At 43.1% G+C, this 24,326-nt stretch overlaps 1 protein-coding gene and 2 pseudogenes; 1 reads left to right on the forward strand and 2 right to left on the reverse strand.

Moving 5' to 3' along the window:
* Erich1 (glutamate-rich 1) overlaps positions 1 to 24,326 on the forward strand; it is a gene marked incomplete at its 5' end in the record, with an annotated part of 52,793,804 nt that overhangs the window by 30,341,701 nt on the left and 22,427,777 nt on the right.
* Positions 7,369 to 7,717, reverse strand: Rpl10a-ps10 (ribosomal protein L10A, pseudogene 10; annotated as a pseudogene).
* Smad2-ps1 (SMAD family member 2, pseudogene 1) lies at positions 8,314 to 9,894 on the reverse strand (annotated as a pseudogene).

Below are 24,326 nucleotides of genomic sequence, written 5' to 3' on the forward strand. Positions count from 1 at the left end.
AATCGATAGCTGACTTCCTGCTGAAGTGATCCACGAGGCCAACACCATGCTGATAAATAACCAAATTGGTTTCTGCTCACAGACCAAGGCTGTTTTAGATGAGAGGATCGGGCCAGTATTTTCTATTTATTGGAATAGCCAGAGTTTGTGCAAATCCTAAAGCCTCCTGGATTAATGCCTTGAACAAGCCCAAAAGTCAATATACAGAACTGGATGGCTAGCAAGATCTGTTTAGTTGAGACAGATAGCCCAAGGAGCTTTGACTGGGGTCACTAAGTTTGTTTGGAGCCCATCTGTACTAAACTCAATCTAATGCTACATAAAACAGGTTGGAAGAGTGTGTCCTCAGCCCCTCTCAGTTGGATTAAGGAGAGTCACTCTGCATTGGCTTTGTCATGGAGATGGTCATCTGAAGGCAGAAAGTACAGTAATGAGGAACAGGTACTGAGAGAAGAGACCCCCTACCAAGACCCACCCCAGCATTTCTGCATATCTTGGGAGAAATATTCTAACTTTTCTTTGCCTAGAAAAATGGTCATGGAAAATGAAGAGCTTCTGTCATTCTGGTTCAAAGGACAAACATGTTAAAGTATAGGATAGTCAAGGTTGAGTTTCTGCTCCAAAGGAAGACTATGTGGGCCACTTATTGTAAAACAGGGTCCTCAAAGCTTACCATTTCTCTTCTTCATCAAGGGCTCCTCCTGTGCAGCTGTCCTTTGGTCTTCATGTTGTTATCTGTCATGTGGAATTAGCATTTATAAAAAAGATGAAAATGACGTTATTATGGCCATGTTATTGTTTGACTAACTGTCATTTAACTCTGACTAGTAACCCAAATTCCTCCTGCTTTCTTCCATACAACTATGGTGGGATAGCTCTCAAATCATTCAGAATTCCTAACAAGGTCCAGTGGAATATTGGGGTTATCCCTCTATATGAGAAAAGTCCCTTTTGTATGAGAATGTACAATCTGATTTATTTCAGAGGGGAAGGTAGAAAGTCCAATACTAAATCTCTCCAAAATAAAGTTGGGGTAGAAACAAGAATAAGAGTTCCTATACTGGCTGTATTATTACAAAGTGGATTACTATTTTTTCAAAAGCTGGCTGAATTCTCAGAGGAGTACAATGAGCCAAGAAATTAAGGCCTGAAGAGAGAGTGGTTCTCAGCAGTCAAGGACCTGTTGTGGTCCTAAGCAGTTTTGATAAGGAACATTATGCAGCAAAGTGTCTATAGCGTTACCAAACTGCCCCAGTTGAGATGTGCTGTTTGTTCAGTAGGTGATGCCGTAAGCCTATGGACCCTCATGCAAGAAAGCCTGAAAGCAACAGGCTTCAGAAGGATGCACTCAAGGGCAAAATGGAATAGCTATCAGTTTTCTGGTGGTGTTGTCTTATAGAGGGGGCATCATGGGCCACACTTATCTTCTCTTTCATCCCACTCCAACCTCACTACCTTGCTCCGATTTCCTAAAGTATGAACTTTCCCCCATATAGTAGATTTTATGAGCTCTTCTTTAAGAATTGTAAGTTCCGACCCTGGGCTCCAACTACATAAGTAGCAATGAATAGCCTAGTAAGAGCACCAGTGGAAGGGGAAGCCTTTGATCCTTCCAAGACTGAACTCCCAGTGAACGTGATTGTTGGAGGGGGAGGGCGGTAATGGGGAGGATGGGGAGGGGAACATCCATAGAGAAGAGGAGGGGGAGGGGTTGGGGGATGTTGGCCCGGAAACCGGGAAAGGGAATAACAATCAAAATGTAAATAAGAAATACCCAAGTTAATAAAGATAAAAAATATATTCATAGAATAAAAAGAATTGTAAGTTCCTTCCTATGATTCTTTTTGTCTTTTACTCACTCAGTCCATTCAACAAGCTTTTGGTAAGATTCTATATGTGACATTTGTTCTATGTTGTGTAGATGAAGTGAAAGACAATTACAAAACAACTTTCTGTTAACAAAAATTCCTGTTCGCAAATAATTTATGCTCTAGTGAAATAATATGAGCACAGACTACAAATAAATGATACAAATGGTGTTTCAAAAGATAATAAATACTCCAGAGAAAATTAAACTAGTGTTCTGGCCAGCTTATTGTCAGCTTGACACATGCTAGAGTCATTTGGGAAGAAGGATGTTCACGAAGAAAATGCCTCTATAAGATTTGCCTGTAGGCAAGTCTATAGCACATTTCCTAAATTAGTGATTCATGTAGGAGTCCCATCTCATTGTTGGCAGAACCAACCTTAAGCATATGGTAGCATGGAGCATTTAAGAAAGCAAACTGTTTGCATTTTTTATTGGATATTTTTATTTACATTTCAAATGTTACACTCCCTTTCCTGGTTTCCCATCCATAAACACCCTATCGCATTCTCCCTCCCCCTGCTTCTATGATGGTGTTCCCACACACCCACCCACCACTTCCTGCCTTCTTGCTTGACATTCCCCTACACTGTTGGGGGTCCAGCCTTGACAGGACCAAGAGCTTCTCCTCCCATTGATGCCCAACAAGGCCAACCTCTGCTACATATGCAGCTAGAGCCATTGGTCTGTCTATGTGTACTCTTTGGATAGTGGTTTAGTCCCTGGGAGCTTTGGTTAGTTGGTATTGTTCTACTTATGAGGTTGCAAACCTGTTAAGTTCCTTCAATCCTTTCTGTAACTCTTCCATTGGGGACCCCATTCTCAGTTGGCTGAGAGCATCTGCCTCTGTATTTGTCATACTCTGGCAGAGCCTCTCAGGTGACAGCTATATCAAGTTCTTGTCAACATGCACTTCTTGGCATCAGAAATATTGTCTGGTTTGGTGGCTGTATATGGGTTGGATACTCAGGTGGGACAGTCTCTGGATGGCCTTTCTTTCAGTCTCTGCTCCAAACTTTGTCTCCATATATCCCCCTATGAATACTTTTGTTCCTCCTTCTAAGAAGGACTGAAGCATCTGCACTTGGGTCATCCTTCTTCTTGAGCTTCATGTGGTCTGTGGAATGTATCTTGGGTAATCTGAGCTTTGGAGCTAATATCAACTTATCAGTGAGTGCATACCACATGTGGTTTTGTGAATGACTTATCCCACTCAAGATGATACTTTCCAGTTCCATCTATTTGCCTAAGAATTTCATAAAGTCATTATTTTTAATTGTTGAGTAGTATTTCATTGTGTAGATGTACCACATTTTATATATACATTCTTGTCTTGAGGGACATGTGGGTTGTTTCCAGCATCTGATTATTATAAATAAGGCTGCTGTGAACATAGTGGAGCATGTGTCTTTGTTATATGTTGGGGCATCTTTTGGGTATATGCCCAAGAGAGGTATAGCTGGGTCCTCAGGTAGTTCAATGTCCAATTTTCTGAGGAACCTCCAGACTGATTTCCAGAATGGTTGTACCAGTCTGCAATCCCACCAACAATGGAGGAGTGTTCCTCTTTCTCCACATCCTCACCAGCATCTGCTGTCACCTGAGTTTTTGACCTTAGCCATTCTGATTGGCCTAAGGTGGAATCTCTAGGTCGTTTTGATTTGCATTTCCTTAGTGACTAAGAATGTTGAACATTTCTTTAGGTGCTTCTCAGCCATTCGGTATTCCACAGTTGAGAATTCTTTGTTTAGCTCTGTATCCCATTTTTAACAGTGTTATTTGATTCCCTTCAGTCTAACTTCTTGAGTTTTTTTATATATATTGGATATTAGTCCTCTGTTGGATGTAGGATTGGTAAAGATCTGTTCTCAATCTGTTGGTTACTGTTAGCAGACTGAAAAAAGACAGAAACAGAGCAGTATGTAGCCTCCCTTTATTGCTTCTGCATCAGTTGCTACCTCCAGGGTCCTACCTTGAGTTCCTTCATGGACTTCACTCAGTCATGGGTATAAACCTTTACAATCAAATAAAACATTTTCTCCCCAAATTGCTTTTGGTTTTGCTGTTTTATCACAACAATAGAAACCCTAACCATCCTCTGGATAAAGTCTCTTCAAGTCCTCCTTCCCCTTTGTTGGGCATTTCGGCTAATCTCATCCCTGTTGGGTCCTGGGAGCCTCTTGCTTTCTTGGCATCTAGGACTTGCTGGTGGCTACCCCCATTCCCCATCCTCCATTGCTATACACCTCTATTCAAATTTCTGACCCTCTGGTATATCATGCCCAACTTCTCTCATACTTGGATCCTCATCCCCTTTTTTGACTCCCCCCTCCTTTCTTCCTCCCAATTCCCCCCACCCTTTATCTCCCATGAGTATTTGCTCCCCCTTCTAAGTAGGACTGAAGTATCCACATTTTGGTCTTCCTTCTTCTTGAGTTTCATATTGTCTGTAAATTGTATCTTGGGTATTCCGAGCTTTTGGGCTAATATACACTTATCAGTGAGTGTATACCATGTGTGTTCTTTTGTGACTTGGATACCTTACTGGGGATGATACTTTCTAGTTACATTCACTTGCCTAAGAATTTCATGAAGTAATTGTTTTTAACATCTGAGTAGTACTCAACTGCATAAATGTACCAGATTTTCTGTATCCACTCCTCTATTGAAGCACATCTGAGTTCTTCCAGCTTCTGGCTATTAAAAATAAGGCTGCTATAAACACAGTGGAGCAGCAAGGCCCCTGGTTGGATGATAGTGCCACCCACCCATTGAAATTTTAACTCAGAATTGCTCCTGTCTAAAGAAAATACAGGGACAAAGAGTGGAGCAAAGACTGAAGGAAAGGCCATCCAGAGACTGCCCCCACCTGAGGATCCATCCCATCTGTAGCCACCAAACCCAGTCACTATTGCTGAAGCCAAGAAGTACTTGCTGACAGGAACCTGATATTGTTAGGCTCCTGAGAGGCTCTGTCAAATCATTACTGATATAAATGAGGATGCTTGCAAGTAACCATTAGACTGAGCACGGGGATGCCAATGGAGGAGTTAGAGAAAGGACTGAAGGAGCTGAAGGGGTTTGCAACTCCATAGGAAGACCAACAATACCAACCATCCAAACCTCCCAGATCTCCACCAAATAGTACACATGGAGGGACCCATGGCTCTAGCCACATATGTAGCAGAGGATGGCATTGTCTGGCATTAATAGGAGGAGAAGCCCTTGTTCCAGTGAAGGCTTGATGACCCAGCATAGGGGAATGCCAGGAAGGTGAGGTGGGTGTGGGTGGGTGGGAGGAGGAGCATCCTCATAGAAGCAAGGGGAGGGGTGATGGGAGAGAGAGGAAAGGGGTAAGGGGATAACATTTGAAATGTAAATACTTAAATTATCCAATGAAAGAAAAGAAACCCTAACCAAATGTGATGGCTATTCTTGGTTGCCAAATTGACTACATCTGGAATTAACTAAAACTCTAAAATGCTGTGTCACACCTGTGGGCGATTTATTTATTTTTGCTATATTAAATCATTTCACATGGCAGAAGCTACTTCTAATCTGATTTTTCAGGAGGAAGACACGACTTTAACCCAGCTCGTTAGAGATGGGAAGATCCACCTGTAGTCTATGCCATACCTTCTGCAGGAAGCCCTCACTAGCAAGTATGTTATTCCTTCACTAGCATTACAACCTACTTCTTTGGAATTCTAGCATGCATTGGAGATGTCCAGCCTTATGCTGGGTACTTGGACCTACTTACACAAGCAACTATTATTAGATTAGCTGGACCACAGCCTGTAAATTATTCTAGTAACCGTGTGTGTGTGTGTGTGTGTGTGTGAGAGAGAGAGAGAGAGAGAGAGAGAGAGAGAGAGAGAGATTCCATAAGCTCTGTTATTCTAAAGAGCCATGACTCAGATACTGAAACAGCCAGCAAGAACAATTGTAACAGGTGATTGAGGTAACAATTAGAATAAAATATAGGGTATATCTCAGGTATAACATGTGAATGAAGACTACAACAGATCATGGAGGGAGTGATGTGCAGGTTATCTGGAGGAAGCTAGGTCAGGGAAGATAAAATCCGAAGAGGCCTGTGCTAAGCTGAACTTCAGAACCGGGTATGAAGTAGAGCGAAGGGTAGAGAAGGAGCTGAAGTCATCAATGTACTGAGTCATTCTATAAGGAACTTCAGCATCCTTATAGAGGATATTGGGGTTTCTACACAACATATGAAATTGAGTTCATGTACTCTAACAAGATGGAATGATGGGCGATTGATAGGAGATCAGGGGAAACACACAGCTTCAGTTGTACTCTACTGTCTTGGGGAATGTCAGATAGCTATGAACATAGTGCAGATGTAAGACAATGTTAAATACAGGATTCCAGAAAGTCTATCTTCCAATGAGAGGAAAGGTAGCATAAATGATTTGGAAAGATTTGGTGATGAATAAGGAGAACTGCTTCTAATTACTTCTATTGTTTTTAATAAAGTAAGGATCAGAACTCTCAGTAGATTGTGAGAGAAAGACATGGAGGTTTACTTAGAACTGGAGGAAAACTGACTAGAAAATGTAGCAGTATCTCAGTGCTGTGAAGAGTTCTCTTGAGGCTTGCAATCATTACTTTCTTGAGTCTCTTTACCATGGTCATGCATTTTCCTCTGGGCTAAATTCAATGCCAGTTGCAGGTATGAAATAAACAAGAAATGTATAATTCTACATGAATATCATTCCTGAGAGCAGTCTCTCTTCACACTCTCAAGAACATGAGCGTATTTTAATTCTGTGCATAGCACTGTATCAAGTATTTTGTTATTGTTGCCTTGGTTTTCTGTGTAATATTTTTTCCTCAAATGGAAAGATAAAAGCAGACAAGTTTATTCCTTATCCATTGCAACATTTGAAATAATGGTATTTTGTAAATGTTTAAATGGTTATTCCTTTTAAGGCTATGTAAATATTGAGCATACAAGTTTGGCTAAGAGAATCTCACTTGCTATTCTGAAACATAAGTTAATGCTCACAAATAGTAATTGAGTAATTGATCCCACAACACTTTTATGCTTAATTATAGTTTTTATTATTGTTATTATTATTGTTATTATTATTGTTATTATTTGGAGAAAGGAACTCGCCATAAACCTTACTGGACTCAAGGTTAACTACCACATCAGTGCAACTGTTTACCACAATGACATCATACTGTACTGTGTGTATTGAAACAGAAATGGGAAGAAAAGCCCAGAAATTTCAAGTAAGGTTTCCCTGTAAAGTAGTTCATCAGGAAATAAACAAACACAGAAAGTATTACTGTTAAGATCCATTGGACTCATTAAAGTCAAGGATTTCCAAGTTAGTCTACTTTTCTTACCCCAAGAGTTTGTTTATTTTTGGTAAAAGGCAGAAAAATTAGTTTCTACAAGGAAAATGTGCTTCTGAAGGATAATTCGAAATCATTTTAAAATTTCTAGTAGCATTGAGGATTATTAGAGCATCCTAATACAGACCCTGGGGCTTGCCCATAGTGCTCTTGGTGTACAAAGCCCAGATGTTTTGCCAATTTTTCTTGAGCAAGGACACCAAGATATTGACAGCCAGTTGGATGTTGTAGACCAGCTCATCAAGGGTCATCTTCACATCTGAAAACTAGTTCATGATTTCACTTCATCCACTTTGCCCACCATGTTTTCAATGTTTATCAGCAGGCCAACCTTGTTTAGGCCTGAGCCCAGGATATATGGGATCCACTTGACCAGCAACTAAGAAGCCAAAAACGCATCATACTTCTTGGCTAGCTTTCTACCAACTTCTTGTTCTTATTAAGCTCCGTAAGCACCTCCACCATTTCCAGAACCATGTAATGCTTGTGCTGGTACCCGTGCAGGACTTCCTGTGCCACCAGGTTCAAAGTATTGCCTGAGACTTTGCTGTTTATGGCTGCTCCTGCCGTGGAAACCAGAAAAGCAATTTGAAAATCTTGATGTAAACATATATTGAAAGACACAAAAATTATGGAGCAGTGAGAATAACAGGTTAGGTACTATGACTTTATAAAGACTTGCCTAGGCTAAGAAGCAGCACACAGACCTCATTAATGCAAACTAAAAATGTATACAGTTGCATAGTACTGCAATACTGATATGTATCTTGCATACATAACTATTACTGTTATTAATAACCTTTGGGACACTGTCTTATGCCCAACAAGACATCATTAAGTCTTTAGGTCTTCCCTTCCCTCTTAGGGGAGGGCATTTCTAGCCACTAAAATTTCCCATCTAATAGTCGAATATAGGAACCAGCTTCCACAAGTTACTTTAACTAATGAGAACTAAGTGCAGTTTTCACTCTAAATTTTTAGATAGCAAACAGTCCAAGGGATCATACATGAAGTCTTTTAGTGGACTTGACTGCTGGTGGATTTTATGACATGCTCAAGCATCACATTAAAAGGAATCCTGTCTGAGTTAGTATTTTGTCCAACCACTGGAGAGGGCCATTCAGATAAAGTTCAATCCATCAAGGAGTACCTCTTACTATCTGCCTCTGGTATTCTGCTCTCCCACCCTTCACAAACCTCATTCTTACTATGCACATTTAAGTTAGCTGATAAATGGCTTCAAAGCCCTCATTAATAGATTGCACCAGACAAACAGCAAATCCTTGGTTATTGAAGATCTTCAGATGACAGCCTGGTAGAACTTTACACACTGTTGCGTTGTGCCAACCACATCTTGGGGCTGCATTACCGTTGGGGCTCTCCACAAAGATTGCACTGTCACATACGCACTCTGTAATAACTTCCCCAGCTATGTAATACAAGTGCCTTTCCTTTCCTGTATGCCTTCTGATCATTTCTACAGTAGCATTTTGGTTATTGCTGGAAAGCATTAACCAAAGCAGTGAACAAGGGCTATGATGCACGGAAGACCTCCCCAACCCTCTAGTTTAGTTAATAATACACTATTAAACAGCAAAATGCAGATTCCAATTAACTGACTGCAAACCCAAGCTGTAATTAACAGGAGACAGATAGACAGACAGACAGACAGACAGACACACACACACACACACACACAGGTTGGAGAGAGAGAGAGAGAGAGAGAGAGAGAGAGAGAGAGAGAGAGAGAGAGAGAGATGCATACACACAGACACAGACACAGACACAGACACAGACACAGACACAGACACAGACACAGACACAGACACAGACACAGACACAGACACAGACACAGACACAGACACAGACACAGAAACAGAGATGTTGTAGGAGACAGTACAGCTGGTTGATATGATACTTTGCTTCAAATGTTTATCACTCATTCTTCATATTCACTGATATATCCAGGTGGTGGGGTTCTAGGGTGTAATTACTCTGACACTCATCAGCTCCTGATAGGAGATTAGTGTTTTCTGGAATGGAATGAGCACCAGCCTCCAGAGGTGGCAGTCCTCTTAGAATCTCTGTGTGCTGAGGTACTAATCCTGAAGGCAGAGCTGGTATCTCCGCTCTCTGGTAGTGGTCAGGATTTACACATACTTCACTCTTTTTCTCAGATTGAAAGCAACATTCACAGTTTGCAATTGATGTGACCTTATCATGACTGTGAAGGTCCAGGCATAACCAGTAATAGGCAACACACATGGCACCCATTGCCCATGTAAAACCTGAAGACAACCACCAAGAGAGCTGGTTTGTTCAGAGAAACTGCCAATGCCTGTTACTTTCCACTGATCTACAGGATTCGGTGTACTCAGTTCCCAGATTTCAGAGGAAGGGCTCAGTATGCTCCCATATGTCGTGCTGTATTCTGAATGGTGATTGCTTGTTTCCTCAGACTCATCAGACTGTCCTGTTCCCTTAGCCAGTCCTTCACCAGACTTTTCACTGCTTTCCTGCACCTCTTTTCCTCCTGTCCAGTCTGCTCTCTGCCACCTGCTCCTCCAGCTCCTCCAGAGGTTTTCTTTCCATCCCAGTAGTCTCTTCACAACTGGCAGAGTGAATGGCAAGATGGAGGACATTTGCTTACCGAGGGTGAGAATCTACACTCAGAAACACTCTGGTGAATCTACCCTGGCCCAAGGATCGTATCTTCAGAATAAAATAATCCAAGCACCAATTGCCAAAACTAAGTCTGAAATGAGTACAGTCAATTAGCATGCTTCTTTGTTTATAGATCATTTGATTCATTTACATTTCTTTTTTTTATTAACTTGAGTATTTCTTATATACATTTCGAGTGTTATTCCCTTTCCCGGTTTCCGGGCAAACATCACCTTCCCCCCTCCCCTTCCTTATGGGTGTTCCCCTCCCAACCCTCCCCCCATTGCCGCCCTCCCCCCAATAATCACGTTCACTGGGGGTTCAGTCTTAGCAGGACCCAGGGCTTCCCCTTCCACTGGTGCTCTTACTAGGATATTCATTGCTACCTATGAGGTCAGAGTCTAGGGTCAGTCCATGTATAGTCTTTAGGTAGTGGCTTAGTCCCTGGAAGCTCTGGTTGCTTGGCATTGTTGTACATATGGGGTCTCGAGCCCCTTCAAGCTCTTCCAGTTCTTTCTCTGATTCCTTCAACGGGGGTCCTATTCTCAGTTCAGTGGTTTGCTGCTGGCATTCGCCTCTGTATTTGCTGTATTCTGGCTGTGTCTCTCAGGAGCGATCTACATCCGGCTCCTGTCTGCCTGCACTTCTTTGCTTCATCCATCTTGTCTAATTGGGTGGCTGTATATGTATGGGCCACATGTGGGGCAGGCTCTGAATGGGTGTTCCTTCAGTCTCTGTTTTAATCTTTGCCTCTCTCTTCCCTCCCAAGGGAATTCTTTTTCCTCATTTAAAGAAGGAGTGAAGCATTCATATTTTGATCATCTGTCATGAGTTTCATTTGTTCAAGGCATCTAGGGTAATTCAAGCATTTGGGCTAATAGCCACTTATCAATGAGTGCATACCATGTATGCCTTTCTGTGATTGGGTTAGCTCACTCAGGATGATATTTTCCAGTTCCAACCATTTGCCCACGAATTTCATAAAGTCATTGTTTTTTGATAGCTGAGTAATATTCCATTGTGTAGATGTACCACATTTTCTGTATCCATTCCTCTGTTGAAGGGCATCTGGGTTCTTTCCAGCTTCTGGCTATTATAAATAAGGCTGCGATGAACATAGTGGAGCACGTTTCTTTTTTATATGTTGGGGCATCTTTTGGGTATATGCCCAAGAGAGGTATAGCTGGATCCTCAGGCAGTTCAATGTCCAATTTTCTGAGGAACCTCCAGACTGATTTCCAGAATGGTTGTACCAATCTGCAACCCCACCAACAATGGAGGAGTGTTCCTCTTTCTCCACATCCTCGCCAGCATTTGCTGTCACCTGAGTTTTTGATCTTAGCCATTCTCACTGGTGTGAGGTGAAATCTCAGGGTTGTTTTGATTTGCATTTCCCTTATGACTAAAGATGTTGAACATTTCTTTAGGTGTTTCTCAGCCATTCGGCATTCCTCAGCTGTGAATTGTTTGTTTAGCTCTGAACCCCATTTTTAATAGGGTTATTTGTCTCCCTGCGGTCTAACTTCTTGAGTTCTTTGTATATTTTGGATATAAGGCCTCTATCTGTTGTAGGATTGGTAAAGATCTTTTCCCAATCTGTTGGTTGCCGTTTTGTCCTAACCACAGTGTTCTTTGCCTTACAGAAGCTTTGCAGTTTTATGAGATCCCATTTGTCGATTCTTGATCTTAGAGCATAAGCCATTGGTGTTTTGTTCAGGAAATTTTTTCCAGTGCCCATGTGTTCCAGATGCTTCCCTAGTTTTTCTTCTATTAGTTTGAGTGTGTCTGGTTTGATGTGGAGGTCCTTGATCCACTTGGACTTAAGCTTTGTACGGGGTGATAAGCATGGATCGACCTGCACTCTTCTACATGTTGCCCTCCAGTTGAACCAGCACCATTTGCTGAAAATGCTATCTTTTTTCCATTGGATGGTTTTGGCTCCTTTGTCAAAAATCAAGTGACCATAGGTGTGTGGGTTCATTTCTGGGTCTTCAATTCTATTCCATTGGTCTATCTGTCTGTCTCTGTACCAATACCATGCAGTTTTTATCACTATTGCTCTGTAATACTGCTTGAGTTCAGGGATAGTGATTCCCCCTGAAGTCCTTTTATTGTTGAGGATAGTTTTAGCTATCCTGGGTTTTTTGTTATTCCAGATGAATTTGCAAATTGTTCTGTCTAACTCTTTGAAGAATTGGATTGGTATTTTGATGGGGATTGCATTGAATCTGTAGATTGCTTTTGGTAAAATGGCCATTTTTACTATATTAATCCTGCCAATCCATGAGCATAAGAGATCTTTCCATCTTCTGAGGTCTTCTTCAATTTCTTTCTTCAGTGTCTTGAAGTTCTTATTGTACAAATCTTTTACTTGCTTGGTTAAAGTCACACCGAGGTACTTTATATTATTTGGGTCTATTATGAAGGGTGTCGTTTTGAAAGAGCGTAAACCTAAACGGGGAGCCATGTCTCTCGCTCCAATCGTGGGATGGGGTGCCCCCAGGAATCACGAGTTGCCATCTTGATGTGACAGTAGGACGTAGCTTTTATTAACGAGATCCCGGGTCTTAGCGGGATCCCGGGTCGACACGTAATCCACACAGGAGACAGAGGAATCGAGCCCGAGCTTCCAAACTCGGGCGTTTACATAGGGGCATTCTCGAGGTTACACATGATTGGTCAATTCAAATGGTGTACAGTTACTTTCAGCTCGAAATTACATCAGCAAGGAGTACGTGCTCTCTAGCAGCTCGGCAGGCAGGTAGGGTGGCTCATCTCACTCAGGGGGGTGAAGGAAGGGGAGGGGGTGGCTACAGATGATCAATGTCCTTGGGGCTGATAGCTGGTTTGGCAAGTCCTATCTCTGGCTCTCCCTCGGGCAAGTCCGGCCCTGCACATCCGGACTCTGACAATGAGTAACCTTTTTAAAACTCTACTTCTACATTCCCGTCTTCTTTTCTTGTTAATAGTTCTAATCTTAGAACTGCATGGAGAACTCAGCTTCATCTAGCATAACAGCTTGGTATTGTTGTCTTAACATGAGGGTTCTAATCTGGACACTATCCAAGCCTATACACCAAGGTCATGACTACCTTTTGGAACTTCTAAACTTATACAGACTGTGATCCCTGAGGCACAGTCCCAAGAAGTATTAGGAGTACTAACATATGTAATGTTACATCATTTGTAATAGAAATCAAGCCTATCCCCACACCTATCTTGGTAGAACCCAGGACAAACATGACTGAATTTCCCTCTAGGTCCCAGCTCTCAGCCCTAACAGCTAGTACACGGCTGGTGAGGGCTGAGAATTGACTGCTGTCAGGATGGTCAGCAGCACCAGGTCTGGTCCTTTCCAGCGAGGCTCGAGTGTCTGGGCTCAGTGTAGCTGCAGTCTCCTGGAACTGATGACTGATGAGATGTCTCAGGGGTCTCTGGAGCATAGGCTGCTGTCAGCTGTGAGCAGACTTCTTTCTGTATCACCTGTAGGTCTTTTAGCCTGGCACACAAATCATTATTACTATGGCACTATGACATGTTGGTTCAGAAACATCATCCAATACAGTCAGGGGAGCTGAGGCCCCATATAAGATCTCAAAAGGGGTAAGGCTGAATCTGGAAGGGGTATTTCTTGCTCTGAAGAGAGCAAGAGGGAAGGAGTGTCACACAGTCTGTGCCAGTCTCCATGGTCAGTTTAATTTGGTCAGGGTCTCTTTTAAAATTTTATTTATTTACTCTACCTGTCCTGAACTTTGAGGTCTGTAGATACAATGTAATTTCCAATCGACCTCTAAATACTTGGCCACACCCTGGCTTACCTTGGCAACGAAAATAGGGCTGTTGTCTGACCAGATTACCTTGGGCACTCCAGACTGGGGGAAGATTTCCTCCAGTATCTTCTTGATGACTATTGAGACCGTCTCTTGCAGTTGTTGGCTTCACCAGGGCATCCAAGAGATGGTAAAGGCATCTGCAGCGCTGATGTGCTGGGGGGTAGAAGTTCAGCCATCCCAGATGACGTCGGGTTGTCTACCATGGCAGCACCCACTTGTCTCTGACCTTCATTCATGAAGAGAACTGTTCCCGTCTGTAGACAAGGTCCTCGGCTTTCAGCAGGGGTCAATCAGCCAGTCACAGAGGTCTTTCCTCCACCCATGGGCTTCTGCCAGTACTTGACACTCGTGCTGTGGTGGCTCCAGGTCCGGATTGGGCAGGAAGGTGACCAGATTGTCCCCAACTGGTGGAGAATCTAATCCATGGCAGCTGACCAGTGGTCCTATCTTTTGGGACACTCTAAAACATCAGCCACTCTATCACAGTTTAAGTGCTGGATTGGGTGATAATTGTTAGTGCCCGGCTGGCAGGAGTGATATGTTCCAGGCAGAACAGGACTAAGTCACACATCTCCCAGCATCAGGTACTGGTGCACTGAGACAGGTCTTAAGCTCCACATGCACAGTCTGCAGATATGCATACACATGGACTCACCCAGCCACTTTGGCCCACGCAAGCCATTTTGGAGAGCAAATTTCTCATGAGCAAGGGATAGGGGCAGTCAGGGATGACTATGAACTAGTGGGTTACCTGGCCCATGCCAAGGTCCACTGTTCTTCGGGCAGTCCATAAGTATTTTTCGTTGCCAGTAGCCCCTTGCATTCAAGGTCTTTGGATATTGGCCCACTGGGGGGGGCACAGGAGCACAGAGCATTTGGTCCCTGTATCCACACTTCCCTTCTATCTCTGTACATAGCCAGCACTCTAGGACCAAGAAGCTCTCCAGTGGCCCCTCTCGTTCTTTCTTGGGCAGTCCCTGACCCAGTGTCCTTTTTCTTTGCATTAGGCACACTGATCTTTAGCCAGGAATTCTCTTCTGTTGCCAGGTACTATCTTCCTAGGTTCCTTAACTACTGTGGCCAGTATATCATCCTCTCTCATCTTTTATCTCTCTTTAGCTCTCCAACTTTTTCTTCTAAACTTTCTGTTGAAAGATCCCTGAAGAGAGACCCTTTCTAAAGTCGAGGGAAATCGCGGACCCCAGACACAGAGAGACCATTTTGGATGTAATAAGCAAAGGCGAGGTTTATTACGGAGACCTATTATAGAGATCTCCGGGCCGACATGTATCCCGCACAGGAGACAGAGGTGTCGACCCCGAAACTCAAAAGTTAGAGGTTTATATAGAGAAAGCTAGGGGGTTTTGGCGTGGTTACATATAATTGGCTCATTCAAACATAGCAGTGAGAACAAAGCAGAAAGAGTACGTGTTAGAAGTCAGGGGCTTATCAGGGTCTGGAGGACACCTAGTTGAAATATGGCCCTGAGTGAGCTGGGGGGAGATGTCTTCCTGCCAGACGTCCCATGAATCAGTCCCATTAACTCAGGCTGGTTCCTGCATTCCTTTTCTTTATCTTTATGGCTTGCCAGTCCTGCCTGGACAGTGTTTCCTGTGCTCCTTTATCTTTATGGCCTGCTAGTCCTGGCTGCAGGGCTTAGCCCTGGGTCTGTGGCCTTTTGGGGTTCATTCTTTTAATTTTGTATCTGTGGCCTTTTGGGGTTTATTCTTTTAATTTTGTATCTCTAAACCTAGAATTCGTATAATTCTCCTTTCATTCCCATCTTCTTCTACTAAATAATTCTAATCTTAGAATTTTGATATCAAGTCTTGTATTTGGTCTCACCAGTTGTCCTAACTGACTGGTACTGTTGTCTCAGAACCATCAACCACACAGCACCCACTCGATTTTTAACAAAAGCAATTAACCTGTTTGTCACGCAGGGTCCAAAAACTAAAACCAAGAAAATTATTAATAATGGCCCAGCTGTAGCAGAGAGTAGGGTAGTCATCCAGGGAGACCGAATGAACCAAGACTGGAACCAACCTTGTTAAGCGTCTCCATCTTTTTGTAGGAGTCAAGCCTATTAACTAGTTTCTTTAACACACATGGACCTATAATCAGAAGCAGAAGCAAAACTAAGAAGGGTCCCATAAGGGAAGATATCAGAATAGTTATCCAAGGAGATCTACTAAACCAGCTCTTGTACCATCCCTTATGTGTTTCTCTGTCTCTGTCTTTTGTCTAACCTTTCTCTACGTTTATTCATGGAGTCTTTAATTACTCCTGAATGGTCTACATAGAAGCAACATTCTTCTTTCAGTGTAGCACACAGACTCCTTTAAGGAATATCAGGGCTAATCTTCTCCTATTCTGAAGGACTACCTCTGAGAGGGAGGTTAGGTATTCTTGGAGGTCAGCTAAAAAGTCTTTCACTCTTTTTATATCTGAGTCAATGGCAGTTCTGAATTCTCTATAAGCCTTGCATTGTAACAGCAGATGTCCTTGTGCTGCCCTTGCAGCACCTAGATAGCCTTAGCCCTAAGTAATTCTCAACTCCTTTTTTTTTTTTTTTTTTTTTTTTTGTCTTACTAAGTCTTTAGCATCAGGATTCCAATCTGGACACTATCTGAACCTATACACCAAGGTCATGACTGTCTTTCAGAACTTCTAAACTTATACAGGTTGTGATCCCTGAGGCACAGTCCCAAGAAGTATTAGGAGTACTAACATATGCAATGTTAAATCATTTTCAATAGAAATCAAGCCTATTCCCACACCTATCTCGATGGAACCCAGGACAAACATGACTGAATTTCTCTCTAGGTCCCAGCTCTCAGCCCTAACAGCTAGTACACGGCTGGTGAGGACTGAGAATTGACTGCTGTCAGGGTGGTCAGCAGCACCAGGTCTGGTCCTTTCCAGCGAGGCTCGAGTGTCTGGGCTCAGTGTAGCTGCTTCCGACCTGGAACTGATGGGATGTCTCAGGGGTCGCTGGGGCATAGGCTGCTGTCAGCTGTGAGCAGATTTCTTTCTGTATCACCTGTAGGTCTTTTAGCTTGGCACACAAATAATTATTACTATGGCACTATGACATGTTGGTTCAGTAACATCATCTAATACAGTCGGGGGTTGGGGGGGCTGAGGCCCCATATAAGATCTCAAAGGGGATAAGGCTGAATCTGAAAGGGATATTTCTTGCTCTGAAGAGAGCAAGAGGGAAGGAGTGTCACACAGTCTGTGTCAGTCTCCATGGTCAATTTGTTCAGGGTCTCTTTTAGAGTTTTATTTATTTACTCTACCTGTCTTGAACTTTGAGGTCTGTAAATACAATGTAATTTTTAATCGACCTCTAAATACTTGACCACACCCTGGCTTACCTTGGCAACGAAAGTAGAGCCGTTGTCTGACCAGATTACCTTAGGCACTCCAGACTGGGGGAAGATTTCTTCCAGTATCTTCCTGATGACTATCGAGGCCATCTCTTGCAGTTGTTGGCTTCACCAGGGCATCCAAGAGAAGGTAAAGGCATCTGCAGTGCTGATGCGCTGGGAGGGTAGAAGTTCAGCCATCCCAGATGACATCATGTTGTCCACCATGGCAGCACCCACTTATCTCTGACCTTCACTCATGAAGAGAACTGTTCCCGTCTGTGGACAAGGTCCTCAGCTTTCAGCAGGGGTCAATAAGCCAGTCGCAGAGGTCTTTCCTCCACCCATGGGCTTCTGTCAGTGCTTGACACTCGTGCTGTGGTGGCTCCAGGTCCGGATTGGGCAGGAAGGTGACCAGATTGTCCCCAACCGGTGGAGAATCTAGTCCATGGCAGCTGACCAGTGGTCCCATCTTTTGGGACACTCTATTCAAAGGCAAGACATCAGCCACTCTATCACAGTTTAAGTCCTGGATTGGGTGATAATTGTTAGTGCCCGGCTGGCAGGAGTGATGTGTTCCAGGCAGAAAAGCACTGAGCCACACATCTCCCAGCATCAGGTACTGGTGCACTGAGACAGGTCTTAAGCTCCACATACACAGTCTGCAGATATGCATACACATGGACTCACCCAGCCATTTCAGCCCACGCAAGCCATTTTGGAGAGCAAATTTCTCATGAGCAAGGGATGGGGCAGTCAGGGATGACTATGAACTAGTGGGTTACCTGGCCCATGCCAAGGTCCACTGTTCTTCGGGCAGTCCATAGGTATTTTTCGTTGTCAGTAGCCCCTTGTACTCAAGGTCCTTAGATATTGGCCCACTGGGGGGGCATAGGAGCACAGAACTTTGGGTCCCTGTATCCACACTTCCCTTCTATCTCTGTACATAGCCAGCACTCTAGGACCAAGAAGCTCTCCAGTGGCCCCTCTCGTTCTTTCTTGGGCAGTCCCTGACCCAGTGTCCTTTTTCTTTGCATTAGGCACACTGATCTTTAGCCAGGAGTTCTCTTCTGTTGTCAGGTACTATCTTCGTAGGTTCCTTAACTACTGTGGCCAGTATATCATCCTCTCTCATCTTTTATCTCTCTTTAGCTCTCTAACTTCCTCTTCTTTTTGTCTCTTTTCTTCCCTAGCTTTCTGCTCTTTTTACCTCTTTCTCTGTAACTTGTACTAACTCTCAGCAACTTAACTTAACCCTTTAAATTTCTATAACTTTCTCTTTATATCCTTTCTTTATCTTAGCCAGATTGGTGGGGCATTTTTCAGCCCCTCAGAGACCCACCCTTGGAGCCTGGCGGCAGACCTGGAGCACTCCCTACCTTCAGGCATATTGAATACAACAGGCAGAAGTGAGGGGCCTTCCATCCGTATCTGGAACCCTCTTTCTGGCCTCCAGTAGGATTCTGTCTTTCCTCAGTGGTAAAGAAGACCTGTAACAGTTACTAACAAGCATCTCAAATGGGATGATGAGAAAACAAGAGAATCTTGAGAATAGAGGTCTACTGAAGAGGGCAAACAACATTTCTTGACTGGCAAAACAAAACAAAACAAAGTTCTTTACAGTTTGTTGTAGATTCTTTGAAACTATTTTAGGGGCTCTTTTTGTCCCCCAACCTGGGGCATTTTGACCACAGGGGCAGGAACTGGCTGCTGTGGGGATAGGACCAAAGGCACTCTCCATGTTAATGATGATCAGTGAGGAAAGTAATTTAATGCTGGAGACTGGCTCCTCCCTTGGAATAAGGACAGCAGATAAGGCAGGCTTCCTTAAAGTACTTCTCTTAATGAGCGCTCTCCTTTCCATGATTTCAAACACAGTTGTCAGTCCAAGATTTCAAACACAGTCGTCAGTCTAAATTCAAGCACAAAACAAAAGTCAAAAAGACACTGGACAATACCACAGAAAACAATCCAGGCAAACAAGACCAAGACAAAGCATCCTATCCAGAAAACCACAGTCAGGTACACAGAGTGGGATTCCACATCCACTCTCTCAACACAGACACAGAGTGGGATTCCACATTCACTCTCTTCCTCTTGACTGGCCACAGCCGGACTCTCCCGACTGTTCTCCACCCATGGAACGTCTTCCAGGGGCTGCAGCTAGCGGGCCCGGGGCGTCCCCCCTTCCGCAGCCAGGGGACCACGGATCACGAAGGCAGCTGCACCGAGTGGGGATACACATCCACTCTCCTAGAACAGGGCAGGAATACACATCCACCCTCTTAGCACAAGGCAGGAACACACATCTGCCCTCTTAGCACAGGGCAGGAATACCCATCTGCCCTCTTACCACTGACCAGTACTAAGACACACATATATACACACACAGCAGAACCAAAACAGAGACAGACACAGACTGACAATTGCGGCGCCGCTCACACAGAAACACTCAGACAAACATCCAACTCACCTCCAAGGGGTCTTCGGAGTCTGGGGTGGTCGCGCAGATCCCGGACGAGCCCCCAAAATGAAAGATCCCCGAAGAGAGACCCTTTCTAAAGTCGAGGGAAATCGCGGACCCCAGACACAGAGAGACCATTTTGGATGTAATAAGCAAAGGCGAGGTTTATTACAGAGACCTATTATAGAGATCTCCGGGCCGACATGTATCCCGCGCAGGAGACAGAGGTGTCGACCCCGAAACTCAAAAGTTAGAGGTTTATATAGAGAAAGCTAGGGGGTTTTGGCGTGGTTACATATAATTGGCTCATTCAAACATAGCAGTGAGAACAAAGCAGAAAGAGTACGTGTTAGAAGTCAGGGGCTTATCAGGGTCTGGAGGACACCTAGTTGAAATATGGCCCTGAGTGAGCTGGGGGGAGATGTCTTCCTGCCAGATGTCCCATGAATCAGTCCCATTAATTCAGGCTGGTTCCTGCATTCCTTTTCTTTATCTTTATGGCTTGCAAGTCCTGCCTGGACAGTGTTTCCTGTGCTCCTTTATCTTTATGGACTGCTAGTCCTGGCTACAGGGCTTAGCCCTGGGTCTGTGGCCTTTTGGGGTTTATTCTTTTTTTTTTTAACTTGAGTATTTCTTATATACATTTCAAGTGTTATTCCCTTTCCCGGTTTCCGGGCAAACATCCCCCTCCCCCCTCCCTTTCCTTATGGGTGTTCCCCTTCCAACCCTCCCCCCATTGCCGCCCTCCCCCCATAGTCTAGTTCACTGGGGATTCAGTCTTAGCAGGACCCAGGGCTTCCCCTTCCACTGGTGCTCTTACTAGGATTTTCATTGCTACCTATGGGGTCAGAGTCCAGGGTCAGTCCATGTATAGTCTTTAGGTAGTGGCTTAGTCCCTGGAAGCTCCTGTTGCTTGACATTGTTGTACTTTTGGGGTCACGAGCCCCTTCAAGCTCTTCCAGTTCTTTCTCTGATTCCTTCAACGGGGGATCTATTCTCAGTTCAGTGGTTTGCTGCTGGCATTCGCCGCTGTATTTGCTGTATTCTGGCTGTGTCTCTCAGGAGCGATCTACATCCGGTTCCTGTAGGCCTGCACTTCTTTGCTTCGTCCATCTTCTCTAATTGGGTGGCTGTATATGTATGGGTCATATGTGGGGCAGGCTCTGAATGGGTGTTCCTTCAGTCTCTGTTTTAATCTTTGCCTCTCCCTTCCCTGCCAAGGGAATTCTTTTTCCTCATTTAAAGAAGGAGTGAAGCATTCACATTTTGATCATCCGTCTTGAGTTTCATTTGTTCTAGGGATCTATGTTAATTCAAGCATTTGGGCTAATAGCCACTTATCAATGAGTGCATACCATGTTTGTCTTTCTGTGAATGGGTTAGCTCACTCAGGATGATATTTTCCAGTTCCAACCATTTGCCTACGAATTTCATAAACTCGTTGTTTTTGATAGCTGAGTAATATTCCATTGTGTAGATGTACCACATTTTCTGTATCCATTCCTCTGTTGAAGGGCATCTGGGTTCTTTCCAGTTTCTAGCTATTATAAATAAGGCTGCGATGAACATAGTGGAGCATGTGTCTCTTTTGTATGTTGAGGAATCTTTTGGGTATATGCCCAAGAGAGGTATAGCTGGATCCTCAGGCAGTTCAATGTCCAATTTTCTGAGGAACCTCCAGACTGATTTCCAGAATGGTTTTACCAGTCTGCAATCCCACCAACAATGGAGGAGTGTTCCTCTTTCTCCACATCCTCGCCAGCATCTGCTGTCACCTGAGTTTTTGATCTTAGCCATTCTCACTGGTGTGAGGTGAAATCTCAGGGTTGTTTTGATTTGCATTTCCCTTATGACTAAAGATGTTGAACATTTCTTTAGGTGTTTCTCAGCCATTCGGCATTCCTCAGCTGTGAATTGTTTGTTTAGCTCTGAGCCCCATTTTTTAATAGGGTTATTTGTTTCCCTGCGGTCTAACTTCTTGAGTTCTTTGTATATTTCAGATATAAGGCCTCTATCTGTTGTAGGATTGGTAAAGATCTTTTCCCAATCTGTTGGTTGCCGTTTTGTCCTAACCACAGTGTTCTTTGCCTTACAGAAGCTTTGCAGTTTTATGAGATCCCATTTGTCGATTCTTGATCTTAGAGCGTAAGCCATTGGTGTTTTGTTCAGGAAATTTTTTCCAGTGCCCATGTGTTCCAGATGCTTCCCTAGTTTTTCTTCTATTAGTTTGAGTGTGTCTGGTTTGATGTGGAGGTCCTTGATCCACTTGGACTTAAGCTTTGTACAGGGTGATAAGGATGGATCGATCTGCATTCTTCTACATGTTGCCCTCCAGTTGAACCAGCACCATTTGCTGAAAATGCTATCTTTTTTCCATTGGATGGTTTTGGCTCCTTTGTCAAAAATCAAGTGACCATAGGTGTGTGGGTTCATTTCTGGGTCTTCAATTCTATTCCATTGGTCTATCTGTCTGTCTCTGTACCAATACCATGCAGTTTTTATCACTATTGCTCTGTAATACTGCTTGAGTTCAGGGATAGTGATTCCCCCTGAAGTCCTTTTATTGTTGAGGATAGCTTTAACTATCCTGGGTTTTTTGTTATTCCAGATGAATTTGCAAATTGTTCTGTCTAACTCTTTGAAGAATTGGATTGGTATTTTGATGGGGATTGCATTGAATCTGTAGATTGCTTTTGGTAAAATGGCCATTTTTACTATATTAATCCTGCCAATCCATGAGCATGGGAGATCTTTCCATCTTCTGAGATCTTCTTCAATTTCTTTCCTCAGTGTCTTGAAGTTCTTATTTTACAGATCTTTTACTTGCTTGGTTTAAGTCACACCAAGGTACTTTATATTATTTGGGTCTATTATGAAGGGTGTCATTTCCCTAATTTCTTTCTCGGCTTGTCTCTCTTTTGTATAGCGGAAGGCAACTGATTTGTTTGAGTTAATTTTATACCCAGCCACTTTGCTGAAGTTGTTTATCACCTTTAGGAGTTCTCTGGTGGAACTTTTGGGATCACTTAAATATACTATCATGTCATCTGCAAATAGTGATATTTTGACCTCTTCTTTTCTGATCTGTATCCCCTTGATCTCCTTTTGTTGTCTGATTGCTCTGGCTAGAACTTCAAGAACTATATTGAATAAGTAGGGAGAGAGTGGGCAGCCTTGTCTAGTCCCAGATTTTAGTGGGATTGCTTCAAGTTTCTCTCCATTTAGTTTAATGTTAGCAATTGGTTTGCTGTATATGGCTTTTACTATGTTTAGGTATGGGCCTTGAATTCCTATTCTTTCCAGGACTTTTATCATGAAGGGGTGTTGAATTTTGTCAAATGCTTTCTCAGCATCTAATGAAATGATCATGTGGTTTTGTTCTTTCAGTTTATTTATATAATGGATCACGTTGATGGTTTTCCATATATTAAACCATCCCTGCATGCCTGGGATGAAGCATACTTGATCATGGTGGATGATTGTTCTGATGTGCTCTTGGATTCGGTTTGCCAGAATTATATTGAGTATTTTTGCGTCGATATTCATAAGGGAAATTGGTCTGAAGTTCTCTTTCTTTGTTGGGTCTTTGTGTGATTTAGGTATAAGAGTAATTGTGGCTTCATAGAAGGAATTCGGTAGTGCTCCATCTGTTTCAATTTTGTGGAATAGTTTGGATAATATTGGTATGAGATCTTCTATGAAGGTCTGATAGAATTCTGCACTAAACCCGTCTGGACCTGGGCTCTTTTTGGTTGGAAGACCTTTAATGACTGCTTCTATTTCCTTAGGAGTTATGGGGTTGTTTATCTGGTTTATCTGTTCCTGATTTAACTTCGATACCTGGTATCTGTCTAGGAAATTGTCCATTTCCTGAAGATTTTCAAGTTTTGTTGAATATAGGCTTTTATAGTAAGATCTGATGATTTTTTGAATTTCCTCTGAATCTGTAGTTATGTCTCCCTTTTCATTTCTGATTTTGTTAATTTGGACACACTCTCTGTGTCCTCTCGTTAGTCTGGCTAAGGGTTTATCTATCTTGTTGATTTTCTCAAAGAACCAACTTTTGGTTCTGTTGATTCTTTCTATGGTCCTTTTTGTTTCTACTTGGTTGATTTCAGCTCTGAGTTTGATTATTTCCTGCCTTCTACTCCTCCTGGGTGTATTTGCTTCTTTTTGTTCTAGAGCTTTTAGGTGTGCTGTCAAGCTGCTGACATATGCTCTTTCCTGTTTCTTTCTGCAGGCACTCAGCGCTATGAGTTTTCCTCTTAGCACAGCTTTCATTGTGTCCCATAAGTTTGGGTATGTTGTACCTTCATTTTCATTAAATTCTAAAAAGTCTTTAATTTCTTTCTTTCTTTCTTCCTTGACCAGGTTATCATTGAGTAGAGCATTGTTCAATTTCCACGTATATGTGGGCATTCTTCCCTTATTGTTATTGAAGACCAGTTTTAGGCCGTGGTGGTCCGATAGCACACATGGGATTATTTCTATGTTTCTGTACCTGTTGAGGCCCGTTTTTTGACCAATTATATGGTCAATTTTGGAGAAAGTACCATGAGGAGCTGAGAAGAAGGTATATCCTTTTGCTTTAGGATAGAATGTTCTATAAATATCCGTTAAGTCCATTTGGCTCATGACTTCTCTTAGTCTGTCGACATCACTGTTTAATTTCTGTTTCCATGATCTGTCCATTGATGAGAGTGGGGTGTTGAAATCTCCCACTATTATTGTGTGAGGTGCAA

The sequence above is a fragment of the Rattus norvegicus genome, chromosome 16 (genome assembly GCF_021556685.1).
Source record: "Rattus norvegicus strain SHRSP/BbbUtx chromosome 16, alternate assembly SHRSP_T2T, whole genome shotgun sequence".
NCBI lineage: Eukaryota > Metazoa > Chordata > Mammalia > Rodentia > Muridae > Rattus > Rattus norvegicus.